Here is a 19,530-nt window from a genome sequence, read left to right as displayed (position 1 = left end):
CAGTCTGTCTTCTGTTTGCAGTCTATAGTAAAACATGAATATATACTGATCAGATGCTTTCAGGCTTCTGTTTCATCCCAATTTTTATGGCTGCACAGCAGTGATTTTTAGAGTTCATAAAATCATCTGAGCCAGTTCTATATTCTAGGGATTGAATTTAGTTATTAGCTGTTCAGGAATACTTTTGATAATTTTGTCATTAATTAATCCTGTTGCAGTATTTTTATTGCCTTGTGACTGGAAGTCTCCCTGTGCCTCCAGTCCAGAAAGCATTTTGTAAATTTTCTTTATGCTCTTGAATGAGAGAATCAGTTTGTGGTGCTTTTCTTTGCAGGAAGTACAAGCGTCTCAGTTTTGGTGACTTGCAGTGCCTGCAGCGCCTCTTTGGATATAGCACTTTATTGACTCCGAAGAAAGTTATCACAGTCTTCCCAAGCAAAGAGGGATGGGATGGCAAGGCTTTGCAGTTTATCTACATTAGCTTAATTCAACTGAACTGATTAGAAGCATATTATAAATACAATTTAATTGTTGTATAGTTTCATGTTCCATGCTAATTAAGATTGAATTCAGCAGGAAGTTTTACTGGGGAGCAGCCTTCAGTGTTGATGCTGTGATGTGGGAGGTACAGCACGATGAACTTCTGGAGAATATGCCTGCTTTGTGCTTTTTGGGCTTTTATGCCATTGAACGTGATCTGAATGCCTTCAGTTTCATGAACATAAATTGTGGTGGTCAAAGCTAAACTTTAAGGTTTCTCTGTGTGCAAGCAAGTGTTCCATTTCTGAGTACATTGCCATAGGCATAACATTTAGAATCATTTGAACGAGCTTGTTTAATGTATTATAAAGTATTTGTCATGGAGTCAGAAATGTTTATGATGTCATAAAATCTTTAGGAGAAAGGCATCAAATATATTGGTCTGCTCTAGAGGCTTACTGCAGATTTTAATGTAAGCCAAGGAAATGTCTGATAGCTCTATAATTTGTGTGCTTTATAAGCCATGGAATCGGAATTGAGGAGGTCTGACTTCTGTGATTTTGGGTTTTGTTCTGTTAAGGAAAATTCAGAACTTTCCCCTACTAATGAAAAAGTAAATTGTGAGCACAGATCTGAAAGAAAAGCATAACAAGTGACTTAGGGGGTCTTTAAGTACCTTATTTCATAACACACTAACGCAAGGAAAGTGATAACCATTTCTGATTTGGGTATGATTATAGGGAAGCTTTAATTCATGTAAGACGAGTTTAACTAAATTGGAAAGTGCTCTTTATCTACCAGCTTTATGTATCTGAATATGCTTTTCTACTACTATACAGCAATTGCTTCTGCATGTAAGCAGCAAAATGGAGCAGTCTCTAGTGACAAGAACTGTAGCAAGCAGCACAAGAATCCTGTTAGATACTGAAAAGACAATGAATTATTGCTGACGGATAATGTAGTTTTTATTTAACCTGTGCACTGATGAAAATGACAGCACTGGAAAGAAGTCCTTGAATGACCTGCTTCTTGAAGTAACCACCTCAGAACTGAAGGCTGAGATAGGGGTGTAATGGGGTAAGAGACCTAACAGAGGATTAGCAGCAGCAGTATTGTTTGAAATGTGAAAGTGGGTAATGGGACGTTAGAAATAGAAGAACAGCAAAGGACAGGAGAATTTTCAGGAGATATTCCCTGAAGATTAAGTGCCTGAAAATTTGGAGAGGAAAAATACATACAGCTGTAGCCTGTTTTCAGTATGACTTTCTTCTTGATTTTGTGCGTGTATATACATAAAAGATAAATCTCTCTCCTTATGCATGTGATGTGCGCGCCCTGTCTTTGCGTGGGGTGTCAGGACACAGTGGGTACTCCACTGCAATCCCATTTGATCTCTTCAAATCTGAGATTGCAGAACTGTAAATTCTATGATTCTGTGTGTAGTTTGCTGCTGCTGAATTGCTCCTCTCTGCCACCTGGCAGAAGAGAAAGGAAGATCTCTAAATTGTTACCAAGGAGGAGGCAGGGCAGCTACACAACGTGTGCTAGGACAATGCTTCTTGGCCTGGCTTAATGTCAGTGCACACAGCTGGTGGGCAAGTCCTGGCAGTGCCGGGGAGGTGGGCTCTCTGACAGTAGCCAAGCAGCCTGCGAAAACAAATTGGTGTATATCATTAAAAGTGCTTGCCCCTACATGCCAGTAGCCTCATAAATTAGTATTTAATGAAATAGCATAAAGGCCCTGTGACTACTTTTTTTTTTTTTTTTTTTTTTTTTTTTTTTTTTGCAAAGGGCTTTTACATTCATGGCAGCAGGACTGGTAGCAAAGAGTGGATTGTGAGATGCAGATGGTAATGCAGCATTTTGGCCGTATGTGGTTTTGCTACCAGTAACCGTACAGCTGTAGTCACTGGGCTGCAGTTTCTGCAGATACCTTGTCCACTCATTCGTTTGTCGTGATCATTTCCGCAATGCGGAAGAAGATGCGGCAAGCACCTACCTCTTTCAAAGCCTATGCATTTCTTTGTTTTTGTTATTCCTGACGGTGTTTTTTTTTCTTTTTTCCATGAAGGAGAACAGAGAACATAATTTGTACTCACTAAGGCTAATTATGATTTTTCCTCTAAAGATGATTTCTTAGAGAGCTGTATGTTCAAAGAATTGCTGCTAATTCTTTTCTTTATTGCAATAATATTGCAGTAATGTCCAGATCATGAAAGTCAAAATGTAAACTTCTTTGGCATCTCTTTCAGTTTGTTTAATAGCTTATACCTCTGTCATGTCTTTTATGAAAGTTGTTAGGTACTTTTAAATCCTTGTATAATGAAACTGCTTCAACATAAGAGTTTCACAAAACAAGAAGAGGAAAATATCAGTGGTACCTTAAAAAAATTTTTACTGATTAAATAGCAGAATTTCAAACTATGGAAAATGAAATCAGTGCCAGTTACTTCAGTCCTTTGAGAGAAATTGCAGTAACACCTGATCGATTTGCACATAAAAACACAACAGACTACACATTTCAAATTGCATGGTGTGGCATTTTTTTTTTTTGTGGCATGGGAGTATTTTTTTTTTTTTTTTTTTTAGATTCACACTGGCTGAAAATCATAACCAAGGAAGAGCACAACTAATCCAGGTACTTCTGATTGCAGTTAAGTGTTCCCTTGCAATGTAGCCTTTACTATCTACATACAGTAGTTGGAATGAGGCTGGCATGTGATGGCCTAACACACAAGTGCTCTTTAGAATATCAGCTGTGTTATGCAAGTGGTTTCAATGTCTATCCAGACAGGTGACTTCAATAAAAGGAATTAGCACAGGTCCTCACATGCAGATGTGTGATGGACAGGTGATTTCGATAAAAGGAATTCCAGTGTTCTGTTTTTGACCTCTGCTGGTTTATTGCTGGGCCAGTAATTTAAGGCGCTATAGTTAAATGTTGTAAAATTGAGATAATTTCAAGTAGCCTTACAACCCAAGTGGAGGAGGAAAGAAATACGGAGGGCATCTAATGTTATATTCTTCTGGCAAGAGCAGAGTAGGAAATAAAGCATGCTGAAGATATATGACTTTCTGCATCCTTAAGTATAACACATAAACATGGGATCTGCATTAAAACCAGCCTGCAGCCCGGACTTAAAAATTACTGAAAGGGAAGTTAAATGTTAGAGGAAGTTGCTGCTATCCTAATATAAACTTCTTTTTCTTTGCATTCCTATTTCAAGCTAGCATTTATGTCTGCCTTTTTCCTGGTCCCTTTCATGTGTGAGACAACTGTTCTGTTCCTTATATCGTCTGACCATTCTTTCTACCAGGCCTTCACTTTTGTAAGTGCCCTGTGTGTACTTTCCATTGTTAAACTGCCCAGACATTCCTTGTTTTGCCATGTTAGCTTACATGTCTTAGCTTTTGTTTCTTACCTCTGCCCACATCAATTGTACACCTGTATTTGAAATGACTGAAAACTTTGATTTATTCAGCATAGATGTGTGCTTTTAAAAATAATTCTGTAGGTATTTGGACAGTTTATACTCAAACCCATTCTTTAAAGTATGTTGCAATTATTCAAGCTATGGTGGTTTCCAGATCTCTTGGACTTTGTTCTGTGTATCTCCTAAGGAAAGAGTACCAAAACAGTCCTGACTGCATCTGTAAAACAAGGTTTTGTGATGAGTTCTAGAAGACCTTATGCTTTTGAACCTCTTCATGTATTAGCTCGTATCAGTGTATCTAGGACCCTTTGGGTCTGTGTTCATATTCCATAGCTCTGTAGAAACATATGTTTGCTGCTGGAAAATGTTGTGTCCTGAGTTTACCATCTATTTATGTAGAGATCATTTTTGTATTAATAATATTACAATAAATGTCATGTTTTTTCAGTTGCTCAGAAAATAAAATGTAATGGAAAAGCCACAGAACTAAATGCTTCTGACTGTGTTTATTGTCAAAGACTTCTTACGTGTTGGCTCTCTGACTTTTCAGATAGACTGCTGTCTGGGGTGCGGGCAGAAGACCCAACACGTAGCACAGCACCTCGTGTTGCATTGGATGCAGTTTACTGTATTAGCATCTTATGCAATGAAAAGAGAAAAATGGATGTAGATTTATTTGTATGTAACCTGTACACTTGTTGAATCAGCTTGGAAACTGCACCAAAACCTGAAGGCTCTATATTCTTGTAATTTTAATTATAATTGTGTAGCCATGTATCACATTTAAAGTAGAGGAGACTGATTATAAAGATATAGTAAGATATCTAACTGTCTGCATTTGAGGACCTGTGCTAAATACCTAATGCATTTATAGACTCTCCTTGTAAAGACAGGGAAATAAAAATGATATAACTTGCTACTGGTATCTGAATGTTGAGGATTATTTTTCCTGGAAACAGTCTTTTTTTTTTTTTATACATTTTGTTTCTCATTTTAACCTCTCTATGTTGTTGGTCAGATATATGAGGAGAAATGCCTGCATTCAGTTGCTAATTACGGATTTAATTATTTTTTTTCAGTAACTGACATTAGTGTCTAGTTCACTAATTGCCCACTGTACTCTGTGAGTTTATTATGAAAGCAACAATTGTAGTATTCCAAAATGTAATCAAGTAATATGCAAAGATAATGTATAGTATTTATGAACAAATTTTCTTTTATGGGTTAATCTTCAGACTGGTGGCCAGTCAGTTCAGTCATCCCTCCAGTACCATTGAATTGAAGAATTTTCTCACTAGTTAAACCTGAAATTTTGTGCTGTGGAGTCACTCTGTGTTTTAGTGGGATGTCATACTAACAAAACATTTATTCCATAGATAATGGTGCCAAAGTACTGAATGACAACTGAACTATTGACTTTAGCTGTTTCCTGAAGAGATAATTTGCGATATTTTTTTAAAGCACATGTGTAAACGTCTATTGTTGCATGGAACAGAAGACATGGAACACAGTGAGGGTTTTTTTTAACATAGCCTAGAGTTAAGTTGGCTGAAGAAAAGCTCTCAATTTCGCTGATGTAATTCTCTAGCTTTAATGCTTGCAAATAAAGGTGTGCAAATGCTAGTCCATATAACCCTGTTGCTACAACTGGGAGAAATACGCAACTTAAACGTATTTCTGCAGGAGGGAGCAGTATGGCTATAAGTTTCTTCCAAAATGTGCATCCATGTATTTTGTGGTCTCTAAAGTTAAGAATGCAACACTTAAATTTCTGAGTGAAACTCAAGTCAGGATGTTTCCCAAATGACTGCATTACCAGTCTGCTGCTAAATTGCCTTTCCAAGACAGTGTATTGGAGTGTGTTATTTACATAGAACAACTAGGCTATATTTAGAAAGAGACAGGTGAAACGCTTGTTTTCAGCTTTGTGGAAAATTTGGAAAATGGAATAGGTGTGCCCCTATCTTGTGATAAGGGAAGCTGCTATAAAAATAAGATTTCCTGGTGGGCTGCAATACACAAAGCAGACTGCAGATGCAAAATGTAGTCTTCATGATCCCCATTCTGTTGCTTATTAGTGTTCCCTGAATGAAAATTGTTGAGAAGATGGCTGACAAGATGCAAACAACTTCACATGAGAAGGATGATGCTGGGCTAATACTGATACTGTGAATAAGGATGTAGCTCTCTAGGAAAGCTGCTTCCGATGATGTGTGGCTGTAAAGTGCAGGGGGAAGGCTGCCAGTGGTAATGGGTCAGTGGAGGCCTGTTCTTTGCCCTGCACGAGCTACAGTCATAAAATGCATGTTTGCTTCAAGAAACAGAAGGAGACCCTTTTATAAATTGGCTAACTATTCTACTGAGTGTCTGTTCCCTGAGTCCATAGGAGTAAAAGAGGACAGCTGCCTTTTAAAGAGTATCCTGTGGTACAGACAATGATATACCATGACATTTTTATCCTGGAAGGGGACAGATCTTCAGTGCTTCCAAATGCCTGTCTGAGGTTGTTGTTTGGATCATGTAGGGTTATTCTTCTCCTGTGGAAGCTTTTTAAATACTTATGTCTTAACAAGGCGCTTGGCAAAAGGTGAGGATAACTACAACTAGTGCCAGTTGGAGACCTGTATGTATACTGTATCAATATCGTCACATACACAAAAAAAAAAAAAAAAAAAAAAAAAAAGAAAAAAGCTTTTCCAGAAAAAGCATTTTTCCAAAAAGCAGAGCCTGTTTCTTGGGTGTATTGTGAGTGAGCAACATAAAACAGTTTCAAGAGGGGAATGGTCTACCATGAGACAGTAACTTGGAGAAAGATACCCTAGCAATAGCAATCCCTAATCAATTTTTTTATGTTATGTTTTTCCTCTTAACATTCTCCTACACAGAATTTCCCTTTCTCACACTCTGCTTCAAAAAGTGTGGTGTCTTCATGGAAGGAAGATAGGCAACCAACCAAATTTGATCACTGACATTTTTTAAACAAGGATACAAGGATTAAATTGGGGAGTGAGGAGAGGAAGGGGGGGGGGGAAAAAAAGAAAAGAATTGTTTTCAAACAAAAATGCACTTCCACCATCATTTGCGCTCTACAATGAAAAGGATGCCATATGTATGTCTGTATGTTACGTAGGTGTTTGTGCTGTGTGGTAGGCAGTGAGGATAAAACCTATGCTATTTATACCTATGGTACAAATTAATATTCTCAGACTTAGGAACATGCTGGGAGTGAATTCTAACTCAGGTAATGAAAGCAGTCATAGACTGAAATTGAACTGATTATCCTTACTGATTGATTGCCTTGTTGGGTTTGCACTGGTGCTCTACAGCTTCCTTTAATAAAGTGTGCAGCTGCTGTGCCCATGCCTCTTCAGGATACCCCAGAGAAGTAATACTCCTGTGAAACTGAAAGATAAGAGGCTACTTTCAGAAGTGTAGGTGCTGCTAATCAGGGGTGTAGAAATATGAAGGGTAGCATTCTGCTTTCAATATTGCATTTGTTGTAAATAACTAAAATGCCATCACAGTACTACTTAGATGCTGACGTGACTACCTGTTTTTCCCTGTATTTATTGTCAGTGCTGTAGTGTGGTCTTGCATGATGCCTTTTTCTCAGTTCATTTCTCTTCTTCAGGAAATAAATCTGAGCCGTTATTATAAATTGCTTGTAAGCGTTCTTTCAGTCTAATTAGATTTATAATGAAACAGATCTTGTAGACAGAATTTTACATGAATAAATGTCTTTATTGGTCTTTCACTTTCTTACCTATGATCTTGTATTAGTTGTTGTTTCTAAAATGGTTTGATACAGAGGCTACAGTTAATTGCAGTATGCTTCAGAGGGTCATACAAAAGAAGCATGTAAATTTGTTTTCTGATTCTTATCACTAATGGTAAAACTGCTGGACTTTTGGATTTCATACATGCCTTATGTTCTGATGAATAGTCATAAAAATATTTCTAAGTTTACTTAGCTTTGTCAGTGGCTGCTTTTCAGTTTTATGCACATGTTCGTGTTCTTCCACCAATATTTCTGTGTGTAAAGAGGGCACTGGAGAGTGGAAAGTACTGGAGAATTAAGGCTGTGTACCTGGGGAAGGGGATTTTTCTAACCTTTCAATTTTTGTTTTGACCAACTTCACTGCTTGTTTAACCTCTGTATTCTTCAGTGTCCTCATCCTGAAGGAAATGCCCATTTTCGGTACTTGTTCCCTGAATGTATTTTCCCCTCTTAATCAGAGATTATGGCATTTTTGAGTGTTTTATAATAAAGAGGCACTACGGGAATATAAGTATGACCACTCGTGTGTTAATTTTAGGTACAATCAAGTTAACAGTATTTTTCACAAGTTAGCTTGGTCGTAGTTACTATTTGTGTGTAGTCCTTTAATCAAATGTGAAGATGTTCGCTAAATAGATGCAGCTGTTATCTTTGCTGTCAGTGTCAGGTATTATTGCCTTTGTTTAGTCACTTTTTTTTTTCCCCCATAGTGCAAGCTATAATGTGTTTCTGGTAGTTTTAAAGGAGGATAATGCTAGAGAACTTGAACAAGATGTACAGAATTTGAAAAACAAAGTTTACATATGTTTAAAAATACAGTCATAGCCATGTTAAAACTTAAGAATTCTAGCACCTGAAACAAAGCTTAAAAGTGATAGTTTTTTTTCAACTGGATTATTTTATACTTTATATATAGATATATGCGGTTACGTTTAACAGGAGTTCAGGGTTAGACCTGATCAGGATAGTGAATAGTTTTTTTAAATAATGTGTTTTAATCTGATGATTCATGCAATTAAATAGAATGCATTCACAAATGCCAATTTTAAGTGTTGCGCAGCTTTCACTGAAGTAGGTAGATTTTTTGTTTCATAGGACAGCGTTTAATGGACTAAATGGTTCAAGGGGGAAGTTTTTGATAAGGTTGCTAAGTAGATATCACCAGTTTTATTATAGGTTTGAGTTATATGCCTTTAATCTTCAGTTTTTGTAGAGAGTTTATGCAAGGACATTCCCCCTTTAATTTAAAACAACAAAAAATAATTGTTTTTAATTCCCTATGCTAGTTCCCATTCAGTGTCTCAAAAATACTATTTTTCCATACAAAGCTGTGGTTCTAAAATAATTATGTTATTTAAAATGTCTCCATTGTTTATTTATCCTTCTGACTATCAGAGTGTAAATATTTTCCCAAACAGCTTTTCAATCTGTATCATGAAAATGTATGATATTACAGTGATTGTGCAGGTATACATAAGAAATTAGTTGCCTCTTTCATCTCTGCTTGGGTTTTGTAATTTATATATCAAGTCTCTTACTTTGAGTGAGAAACAAAGTTCTAATTCAATGGGGTTTTCTTAGTGGTTGACAAATAGAGACAACTTAAAACATTTTAACATTGTCTGGTTTCCTGGGCTTGGCATATGCGTGAAGTTCTGGCTTTTGCCTTTAAAGCTTCCACCGATTTTTGTGGCATCACAGTTTCCTCCTTGGACATGGTCTTGCACCTTCCTGCAGCTTCCCTAATGAGTTAAGTGCTTTGTTGTGTTACTGACTTGCTGCTGATTTCAGCAGCTTCTGAAATAGCTATAAGTGGTTCTGGATAAAAATGTATTTCTGCTTTGTCCTAATTAAAGTTCTTAGAAGTTTTCATATTACCGTTCTATGCCAGTAGACTGGAAGCTAGCAAATGTTGTGCCAATTTTCAAGAAAGGTAAGAAAGAAGGCCCTGGTAATTACAGGCCTGTCAGTCTCACGTCAGTGCCTGGTACGATTATGGAGAAGTTGATTCTTGAAGTTATTGAACCTATTGTCTCTAGGAGACAATGCAGTTATTGGTCCCAGCCAATGTGGTTTCACAAGGGGGTTGGTCCTGCCTAACAAATTTGATTTTCTTTTATGATAAGATCACCCATCTAGTTGATCAAGGGAAACCAGCTGATGTGGTCTTTTTGGACTTCAGCAAGGCTTTTGACACAGTTTCCCATAGGATCCTACTGGACAAAATGTCCAGCATACAACTTAACAAAAACATCATACGATGGGTGAGCAATTGGCTGACGGGCAGGGCTCAAAGGGTTGTGGAAAATGGGGCCACATCAGGCTGGCAGATGGTCACCAGTGGGGTCCCTCAAGGCTCCATTTTAGGGCCAGTCCTCTTCAATGTTTTTATAAATGATTTGCACGTAGAACTAGAAGGTGTTTTGAGCAAATTTGCTGACGACACGATACTTGGAGGAGTTGTGGACTCGGATGAGGGTGGAAAGGCCTTGCAGAGAGATCTGGACGAATTTGAGAGCTGGGCAATCACCAACTGCATGAAGTTTAACAAAAGCAAATGCTGGGTCCCCCACCTGGGATGGGGCAACCCTGGCTGTACGTACAGACTGGGCAATGAGACGCTGGAGAGCAGCCCTGCACAGAGTGATCTGGGGGTTGTGGTTGACAGCAAGTTGAATATGAGCCAGCAGTGTGCCCTGGCAGCCAGGAGGGCCAACTGTATCCTGGGATACATCAAGCATGGCATCGCTAGTCAGTCGAGGGAAGGGATTGTCCTGCTCTACTCTGTGCTGGTGCTCCCTCACCTTGAGTACTGCGTGCAGTTCTGGGCACCACAGTACAAGAAGGACATTACACTGTTGGAGAGTGTCCAGAGGAGGGCAGTGAAGATGGTGAAGGGCCTATAGAAGGGAAGACATATGAGGAGCAGCTGAGGTCACTTGGCCTGTTCAGCCTGGAGAAGAGGAGGCTGAAGGGGGACCTCATTGCAGTCTACAACTTCCTCATGAGGGGGAGTGGAGAGGCAGGTGAACTATTCTCTGTAAACACCAGTGATAGGACCTGTGGGAACAGTGTTAAGCTGAGGCAGGGGAAGTTTAGGCTGGACATCAGGAAGAGGTTCTTCACCGAGAGGGTGGTTGCACACTGGAACAGGCTCCCCAGTGAGGTAGTCACTGCACCAAGCCTGTCTGAATTTAAGAAGTGATTGGACTGTGCACTTAGTCACATGGTCTAAACTTTTGGGTAGACCTGTGCAGTGCCAGGAGTTGGACTTGATGATCCTTATGGGTCCCTTCCAACTCGGGATATTCTATGATTCTAATTTTAAGCATTTTTTTTTTTTTTAAAGTCTTTGAATTACTGCTGTAAGTTCGTCTTGGGTAGTTGTTCTGACAGTTGTGCAGCAACAGGTACCCTCCATTGTTTCTGTTTGCACGTTCCCTGTTTTCTTGTTTATGCAAGGTTGTACCAGTCATGGATGTGGGAAAATTGTTCTGATTGCTTTTCCCATCTTGTTTTTCACATAAAAGCAGAGTTTAATTTAAAACAGGAGTAATCTTTTTTCTTTTCCTGCTGCTCTGGTGCCTTTCCTGGTCACCAAGTTTCCTCTTATGATTGGAAATGTTACTGTTTCCCACTTGCTAGAGCTAGCTCCAGCCAGTCTCCTCTTCTTTTCAGTAACATCCTGTTTCTCTGAATTCTTTGAATTTGATGATATTTTTGATACCTTACATTACCCATGTGCTGCACCGCTGTGAATCAGGCAGTAGCACCCCAGTGCCTATGTGTCTTCCCTCTGCACACAAGAGTGGCTTTCCTGGTGCAAAGTCCTTGGTTTGGTTTTGTAATGGCTTCTTATATGGTTGAAAATGTGTAATGTATTTAAAATGTTGCACAAAACAGATCGCTAGTGGCATGAAGTCCAGATTTAGTAATAAAATAAGCCTGGGGCAGCAGTAAAACATTAACGTATTTAGCATTAACTAAGTTTTTGAAAGGTGAGATGGAAACTTTTTATATCAGCCAGTAGAGCCAAAAGACGGTGTTTCCCTACTATGAAGAGGCATGGATTGAGTTGTGGACTGTTGCCTTGTGTTTTTGAATGTCTGATGAGAATGTATATCTGCTGTATGAACAAGTAGGACACTTGCATTTGGTAACTTTGTATGTAGAGTGAGGCAGAAGCCTAAATTGTCTCTCATGTATGTCGCTATTTAGTCTGCATGTATGTTTTGTTAGGACTTAATGTTGCAGAAAACTTACCTATGGTCTGCTAAAGCAGCTGTGAATCTTATAGTGTTGATTATGGGAGTGCGTCAGTTACAGCGTGTCACTACTCATTTGTCCGCAGTAGGTTGACACTCAGCTGACTGTGGCTTCTCCAGAACCCTTTAATTGCAGATATCTCTGCAGTCCTTGTTTGGTGATACTATTGCTTTGTTTCACTCATGCCCAGGTTTTATTTTCATATAAACGCACATCATAGACTACAACTGAATTTTTGCATTCATTGTGGCTGTGAGCTGTAAAATAGAGCTAAGGTAGAGTGAAGACATAAAACAGATTAGGCTAAATTTAAGCAAGTAAACTAATGGCCTCTGGGGTTCTTAAAAACCACATGCATCAACCAATTACGTATATGTATAATATCGTGTCTGGGGGAAAAATGTTTAGTTATTCTAATATCTCCATTCTTAAAAACAAAACAAAACCATTTGGCTTATTTTTATTTATTTATTTATTTTTTAAAGATGGCCAGTCAAAGGCTCTGAAGTATCACATAAATATTCAGTGGTTTAACCAAGTACAGACACTAAGAAGTGAATGAAATCTTTAAAGAAAGCGTTTCAGGGGAGAGTCTTACTGCTCTTACAAGAGCAAGTCTTATGGTATATCCTTGGGATCAGACTTTTTCAAAAAGATGTTTCCCGAGAGACAGTCTACGGATGAAAAGACAGCTGATTCCTCCAGGGGATTCTATAGGAACTGAATGTACCAAGAAAACAAAACTGTAGTCGTTGTAAAGCTTTTTACCATCTCTGATTGACATCTGGAACCAATAATCTATAGTATAGGAGCAAGCCCAGAATCAATGCAAAAAAAGCTCCAATCTGAGGTATTCTCCTGGGAGGTAATTTTTAGTTTGGACTGTTCTCAAAGAAGTGTTTGGCAGAGGAACTAAAGACCATTGAAATAAGTTTTATGTTGTGTCTCTTGAAACAGAAATAAATTTAACATACTTAAATTACCCCTTCAGACCTCAGGCTCTATATTAGTATGTAATTCTTTTTTTTTTGCTTTTTCCTTTGTTCTCCCACCACCCTGAGTTGCCAGAGATTCCAGCTAGGTATGCGAAGGTCTTTCTTGTATGATACTGGTTCACATACCTGGATTAATACAAATATTTAACAAATTATGTCAACAAACCTTTTTCATAAGAGATTATAAAAAGTGAAGAAGTGATTTTAAAAGAAAATTATATGGATGTTTTCACTTCTGGAGAATTTGAAAAAGTCATTTAAATGCTTTGCCATGTTTTTAGTTAGATTATATCCACAGTATTGTCAGGTTGCTTACACAGACTGCGTGAGCTTTGAGTTCTGTAGAAGAAAGTGTATTTTCAGTATAAAAGAAGGTAAGCTGATTTAGAGGCCCCTAATAGGGAGTATAGTACTTGGATGGAATTACAGCTAGAAGCCACATGTGGTTATGGTGTGGAAGGTTGGAGCAGTAGCATTGCCAATCCCAACTTCAGTTCAGTTGCAATACTGCTAATTCTGCTGTGGCAAGGAGTCAGTGCAGTCTGATATCTGAATCAATTGTTACAAGATATTAAATGTTCACATACTGAGAAAATTACTTCCACTGAAATTGAAAAAGTTTGCTCCAATCCTATTGCATTTGAACTTTTGGCAACCCAAAGAAAATGACTATCCAGAAGTTAAAGGCTTGAGAGACCTTTCGTATAGCACAGAGGATAACAATAAGGCATCTGATGATGAGAGAAAAGGAAGGGATAGCCTGTAGAGGAGGTCTTTTAGAGCAGTGGTACGTGCACTGCCAGTGGTTTGCAACCTATCTCTCAATGCTGCATGAGTGATGCTTGGACGGCCAAGTGTTTTGTCCTTCTGTAGCCTATTAGTTGTTATTGCCAGTAGTGGTTTTCACCAAAAATATAAAAACTGCCTGCTTTCATTATGTCTGTTCAGTCTGAGGCTTTATTCTTCAGTAGTTTTTGTAGACAAGTCCTTTGAGGAGTGGGAAAGCCTTAAATTGTTTTAGAAGACTGATTCTAGCCCCTCTAATTGACTATGTGGAAGAGTCATTTTTTACAGTTGTGCCTAGACTTTGCAGCCAAGATCAAAGGTTTATTAAACTCTTCCTTTTACAGTCCCATACACTGGAAAAAAGGGTCCATTGCATTGAACAAACATAGGTGGGAGGCAGATGAAGAAAGAGCAGCAGAAATTCATATTCATGCAGCCAAACAGCATGGGAGGCAGATGCATTTGTAGCATTTTATTTTTATTAAGGTAAGTCACATTCTTTTGAACAATGAGCAGGAAAGCATTTCTCACTGACTGCATGTCTTCAAATTGATGCCTTTATTATAACAGCGTTGAACTTAAAGTAGTTAGTGATTTGGGGAAAGTTACAGGAATAAGGACACCTTTGAAAATTATTTTACTTTTTCTTTCCTTTTGTACTTTTCCCCTCTGAAGCAAAGGATAATATGAAAAAAAATACAGCTTGTAGTGTAATCAGTCTGAAATAATTATTTAAGTTTTGCGTAGTATACTTGCTGCCCAGTATTGCTGATAATCTTAGCTCTATCTATCCTAGAACATGATAATATTTAGGCAGCTGTTTAAGCTGTAAACAAACTTGTCCTATTTAAACATATGTAATGTACTGAAATGCTGTATGCTTCTTTTTTAGGATGTGCCAAGTATGAAAGATTAACAGAGCCTCCAGAATACTTATGTTTCTGTCATGCTCTGATCATAATACATGAGAGATGCATTATTTTGCTAGAGGATGAAATAGTTGAGAACCAGGCAGTAGTTGGTGATATGAATTATAAGTGCACAGAATCACAGAATCACAGAATTTCTAGGTTGGAAGAGACCTCAAGATCATCGAGTCCAACCTCTGACCTAACGCTAGCAGTCCCCACTAAACCATAGCCCTAAGCTCTACATCTAAACGTCTTTTGAAGACTTCCAGGGATGGTGACTCCACCATTTCCCTGGGCAGCCTGTTCCAATGCCTCACAACCCTTTCAGTAAAGAAGTTCTTCCTAACATCTAACCTAAAACTCCCCTGGCTCAACTTAAGCCCATTCCCCCTCGTCCTGTCACCAGGCACATGGGAGAACAGACCAACCCCCACCTCGCTACAGCCTCCCTTGAGGTACCTATAGAGAGCGATAAGGTCGCCCCTGAGCCTCCTCTTCTCCAGGCTGAACAAGCCCAGCTCCCTCAGCCGCTCCTCGTAGGACTTGTTCTCCAGGCCCCTCACCAGCTTCGTCGCCCTTCTCTGCACCCGCTCAAGCACCTCCATGTCCTTCTTGTAGCGAGGGGCCCAAAACTGAACACAGTACTCGAGGTGCGGCCTCACCAGAGCCGAGTACAGGGGGACGATCACCTCCCTAGCCCTGCTGGCCACACTGTTCCTGATACAAGCCAGGATGCCGTTGGCCTTCTTGGCCACCTGAGCACACTGCTGGCTCATATTCAGCCGACTATCCACCATCACTCCCAGGTCCTTCTCTGCCTGGCAGCTCTCCAACCATTCCTCTCCCAGCCTGTAGTTCTGCTTGGGGTTATTGCGCCCCAGGTGCAGGACCCGGCACTTGGCCTTGTTGAACTTCATGCAGTTGACCTCAGCCCATCGGTGCAGCCTATCCAGATCCTCCTGCAGAGCTTTCCTACCCTTGAGCAGATCGACACACGCACCTAACTTGGTGTCATCTGTAAACTTACTGAGGGTGCACTCGATGCCCTCGTCCAGATCATCAATGAAGATATTAAAGAGGACCGGCCCCAGCACCGAGCCCTGGGAGACGCCACTAGTGACTGGCCTCCAACTGGACTTGGCTCCATTCACCATGACTCTTTGGGCCAGGCTATCCAGCCAGTTTCTAACCCAGATATGCAATATGGACTGAATCAGGATTGCTGTGTAGACAGGCAATCTTCAGGTTTTCTCCTCCTGATAAGCTTGACATTTTTTCATTTTGACCCACTGGTCTCACCAGCTTCAAACTGCATGGACTAGGATCATGTGCGGTAGACAGCGTGCTTGCAAGTGCTGGGCTTTCCTTCGCTGTTGCTTCCAAAACCACAGTTGGAAGGAAACAGATGCCCAGCTTCTGCCATGGTTATCATTTCTGTGTTGCTTTCTTGTTTGGTTGGTTTTGTTTTTTGTTTGTTTTTCCTTAAATTGGTGACATGCTCTTTTCAGTGAAAGAAACTTGATTCTGTAAATGTTTGTGAATGGGTATGTAAACATTCTGGGTTTATGTTGGTTTTCTGACAGTAGAAGTTTCATTGGTCAAAGCAAGTATATTTGAGAGATGCTGTTTTTAGTAGACTGTTATGGTGAGAAGAGGTTTCATTCAGTTGGCACTCCCATGTCCAGCCTTGTTTTATTCTGAGATGCCAAGCCAGTAGTATGGACTCTGGAGGCAGGTTAGTTAGTTGTTGGTTGGTTGTTGTTTTTTTTTTTTTTTTCTCTGTCGGTGTGTTGATATTTTGATTTTGTGAGGTCTGTAAATGTTTCCCAGAATGAAGGTTTACAAGACAGTCAAAAGACCCATTGTTGAACCTGACAGTTCTATCAGATGATACTTTTTAGGAGGCCATTAGCCTTTCAAATTCCAACCTTTGATTGAGCAACAGAAAACATAATATTAGGCATAACTGAACATGCCAGTGGTTGTTTGCCAGCCTTTGCACCTGTCATTAGGCACAGTCATATACAAATGTAACAAGTCTCACACCCTTTACTTTTAAATCTTCTATTTAAAGATATTTATAGATATTTAAAGACTAGAGATACCATAAAACTTGTCTGGATTTAAGATGGGAATAATGTGGATAAGGATTAGGAAAAGTAAGATGAAGAAAAGACATGAAAAAGTGCAGTGAACTGCTTATCCCTTGTTCTTCAAAGATACTTCTTGGCGATAATCAGGTGTTTCCTAGCTTTTGAGGTTTTGAAATGCAAAGATTCAGAAAGCAATAGTGTGTCTGGATTTTTATTTTTTTTTTATTTTTTGGAGGAGAAAACAGTCAAAGGAAGGCTAGAATTTTCCTCTTTCACAATTTCTATATGTGAAAATGTGTTAGAAACAAGGGGGGGGAAATCTGTGAAAAGTAAATTCTTTGAGTGAGAGATGGTCTCTTATTCCTCCCTCACCTCTCTTTCTCTCCCCAACCCACAGAATAATCTCCAAATCATAATAATTCATGTTCACATTTGTCATGGTACTTAAACAGTTGGTCAGGTCCCACTGATTTAACTGATTGTGCAGTCTCACAGGCTTTGTCTATATTGTGAAGATGAAAAGGTGCTAGGAAAGTAATATTCATACACACTGAATAAACAACATATAGCAGCAAATGCTGTAAGACTTGTATGATAATGCCTTTTCATATGGTTTGTGAGAATGGGTTAGGATATAGACCTCATGCCTGTCTCCTGGGGATAAGCAAAGAGGGAATGTTTTTTCTCTGTAGCTTGAATTTGTCCTTCTTCAAAACTAATTGGCCCTTAGTGTTATTTCTGGAATCATATTACTGCACACTGAAAAGTTTATCTTCTGCCACAGAAGATCTTATGACCTGTTAGTGGAAAATGGAAGGCCTTTAAGTTGATTTAAATTCAGGTCTGTTCTTGGCTGGCTGCATTCATACTGAGAACACAAAGGGGATACAACTGAGAAGGTGTAGCACATTAAACTTGCGGTAGCAAAGTAGTGTATAAAAGGGATAGTAGATTTACCTGCAAGGTATGTTAAAAGTGTATTAGTAAAGTACTGGTATTCCTAATACTTGGTGCTTTTAGCTTTTTTCTTTTTCTCTCTTTTTTTTTTTTTTTTTTTTTTTTTTTTTTTTAAATATCAAGAGTACTGTACACCTAGGTAATTAGAACATATAGAAGTGACCTAGATAATTAGAACATATAGATAATAGTATTTCTTCCTTTTCTTGCCCTATTTCCTGTAAGTTTTCCTTTCTTCTCTTCCCTTATTTTTGAAACAAACAAGGAGATTATGTACCAAAACTCCATTAGTACTAGTTGAGAATGAAATTGTTGGGATGGCTGCTTATGGTTCCTCCAACAATCATAACTAAGCTAAATTGCACATATGTATTAAGACATAAAACATAGAATATACCAGTGCATAATATTTCTTATAGCACATTGTTTATGCTGTGGGAATCATCACTTTGAAAATCTTGACTTCTGTGTGCTTAAAATCTCTCTTGAAATCCAACATTAATGTATTTTTTCTTCTGCATATAGATTTATTTGTGCCTGATGGTGATAAAAATCAAGTCATGAATGCCATCTTAGTATCCCTGTGAACTCTGCATTGCAACCAGTTCTTCTCCTTCACTTACCGTTTTTGCAATAGAAACTGATACAAGAAGAAATAGTTATTTATGCATACAATGAGATGAAAACTCTAAGCTCCCATTATGACCCTGTTATGTCTCAGTAAATTCCAAATGATCTCTGATAATTATTTATTTATTTTTTGAAAACCAGATTGAAATACTGCTTGCTTGTCTTACAGATACAAGCAAAGGAATGCTTAAATTATATTTTTATTTTGTTAACCAGAAATTATGGGACCATTTTGCAATCTAGGCAGCTTTTGGTCCTTGTCCTGCAGTACAGTTAACAGGAACTGTACTGCGGTCCTTGTCCCGCAGTACAGTTCCTGTGTCAAGATTATACCATGTAGATGTCAGGAGATTATTAAAACTTAGAAGAGTGAGGAAGTAAACCCACAATGTCTACTGAAGCTAACATCACCAACTTGCCCTGGCGGCACAGCAAGCCTTGGTCCCTCCAGTCCAGTGGTGGGATTCCTAGGCTGTCAGCTTTTAGCTTGCTTCCAGTCTCATCTTGACTTTATCCTGTTCAGTTTGGCTCTCCAATGTTTGAGTGTTTTAGTTAGCCATATGAAGTAGCTTACACACTCTGGAAGATTGACCTGAAACTGGTCCTGTGAGGGTCTGATTATTTCTGCTCAGTTGAAGAAGATAGCTACGCAGTCAGTGTTACTTTGTTCATCATGCTTTCTGCTGTCATCATCTTTCTAGGACTCCTGTTGAAATTGGGAAAAATTTGCATGGAGCAACATGGCAATTTGTAATCATCAGCAGGGTATTCTATTTGAAATGATTTTGTTCAGTTTGCTGTTATTGAAACTGAGGTGTAGAAATCTTGTTTTGCTGTATCTTTGACTAGAAGCTGGGATTTCCATAAGGGTCTAAAGTACTTAGGTGTCCATATTTCCTTGGACATTAATGAGTGCTTAAGAGTCTTTGTTATCCTACATTTTGAGAAAATGCAATTCAGCATTGATAACAGGATGTTGATATAACTGTTACAGTTTTAAGAGATTTGGTTTTGTCCCTAAATGTACGTATTGCATTATTGTCTCATACTGGCTGGTGGATTTGTTCACTGTATTATGGTAGTTCTAAGCAGCTCCTTTCAAAATTTGCTGTAGAGGATGCTGGGTAAACACGGATTAAAAATATTCCCCTCATCAGAAAAGATGCAATCCATTTAATTTTGTAATGTTAAAATCACAAA

At 38.8% G+C, this 19,530-nt stretch overlaps 1 protein-coding gene across 11 annotated transcripts in view; it reads left to right on the top strand.

Moving 5' to 3' along the window:
• ARPP21 (cAMP regulated phosphoprotein 21) overlaps positions 1–19,530 on the top strand; it is a 207,028-nt gene that overhangs the window by 65,449 nt on the left and 122,049 nt on the right. Inside the window, exon 2 of one of the 11 annotated variants that reach the window (XM_082754980.1) lies at positions 14,084–14,225. The exons of the other annotated variants lie outside the window; for them this stretch is intronic. The gene's annotated coding sequence lies outside the window, so the exon portion shown is untranslated. The remainder of the gene's footprint in view (positions 1–14,083; positions 14,226–19,530) is intronic. 11 annotated transcript variants of the gene reach the window in all.

This window comes from Aythya marila (genome assembly GCF_965140915.1).
Source record: "Aythya marila genome assembly, chromosome: 2".
NCBI lineage: Eukaryota > Metazoa > Chordata > Aves > Anseriformes > Anatidae > Aythya > Aythya marila.
Note: the sequence above shows the minus strand (reverse complement) of the source record. Positions and strands in the feature narration are given on the sequence as shown.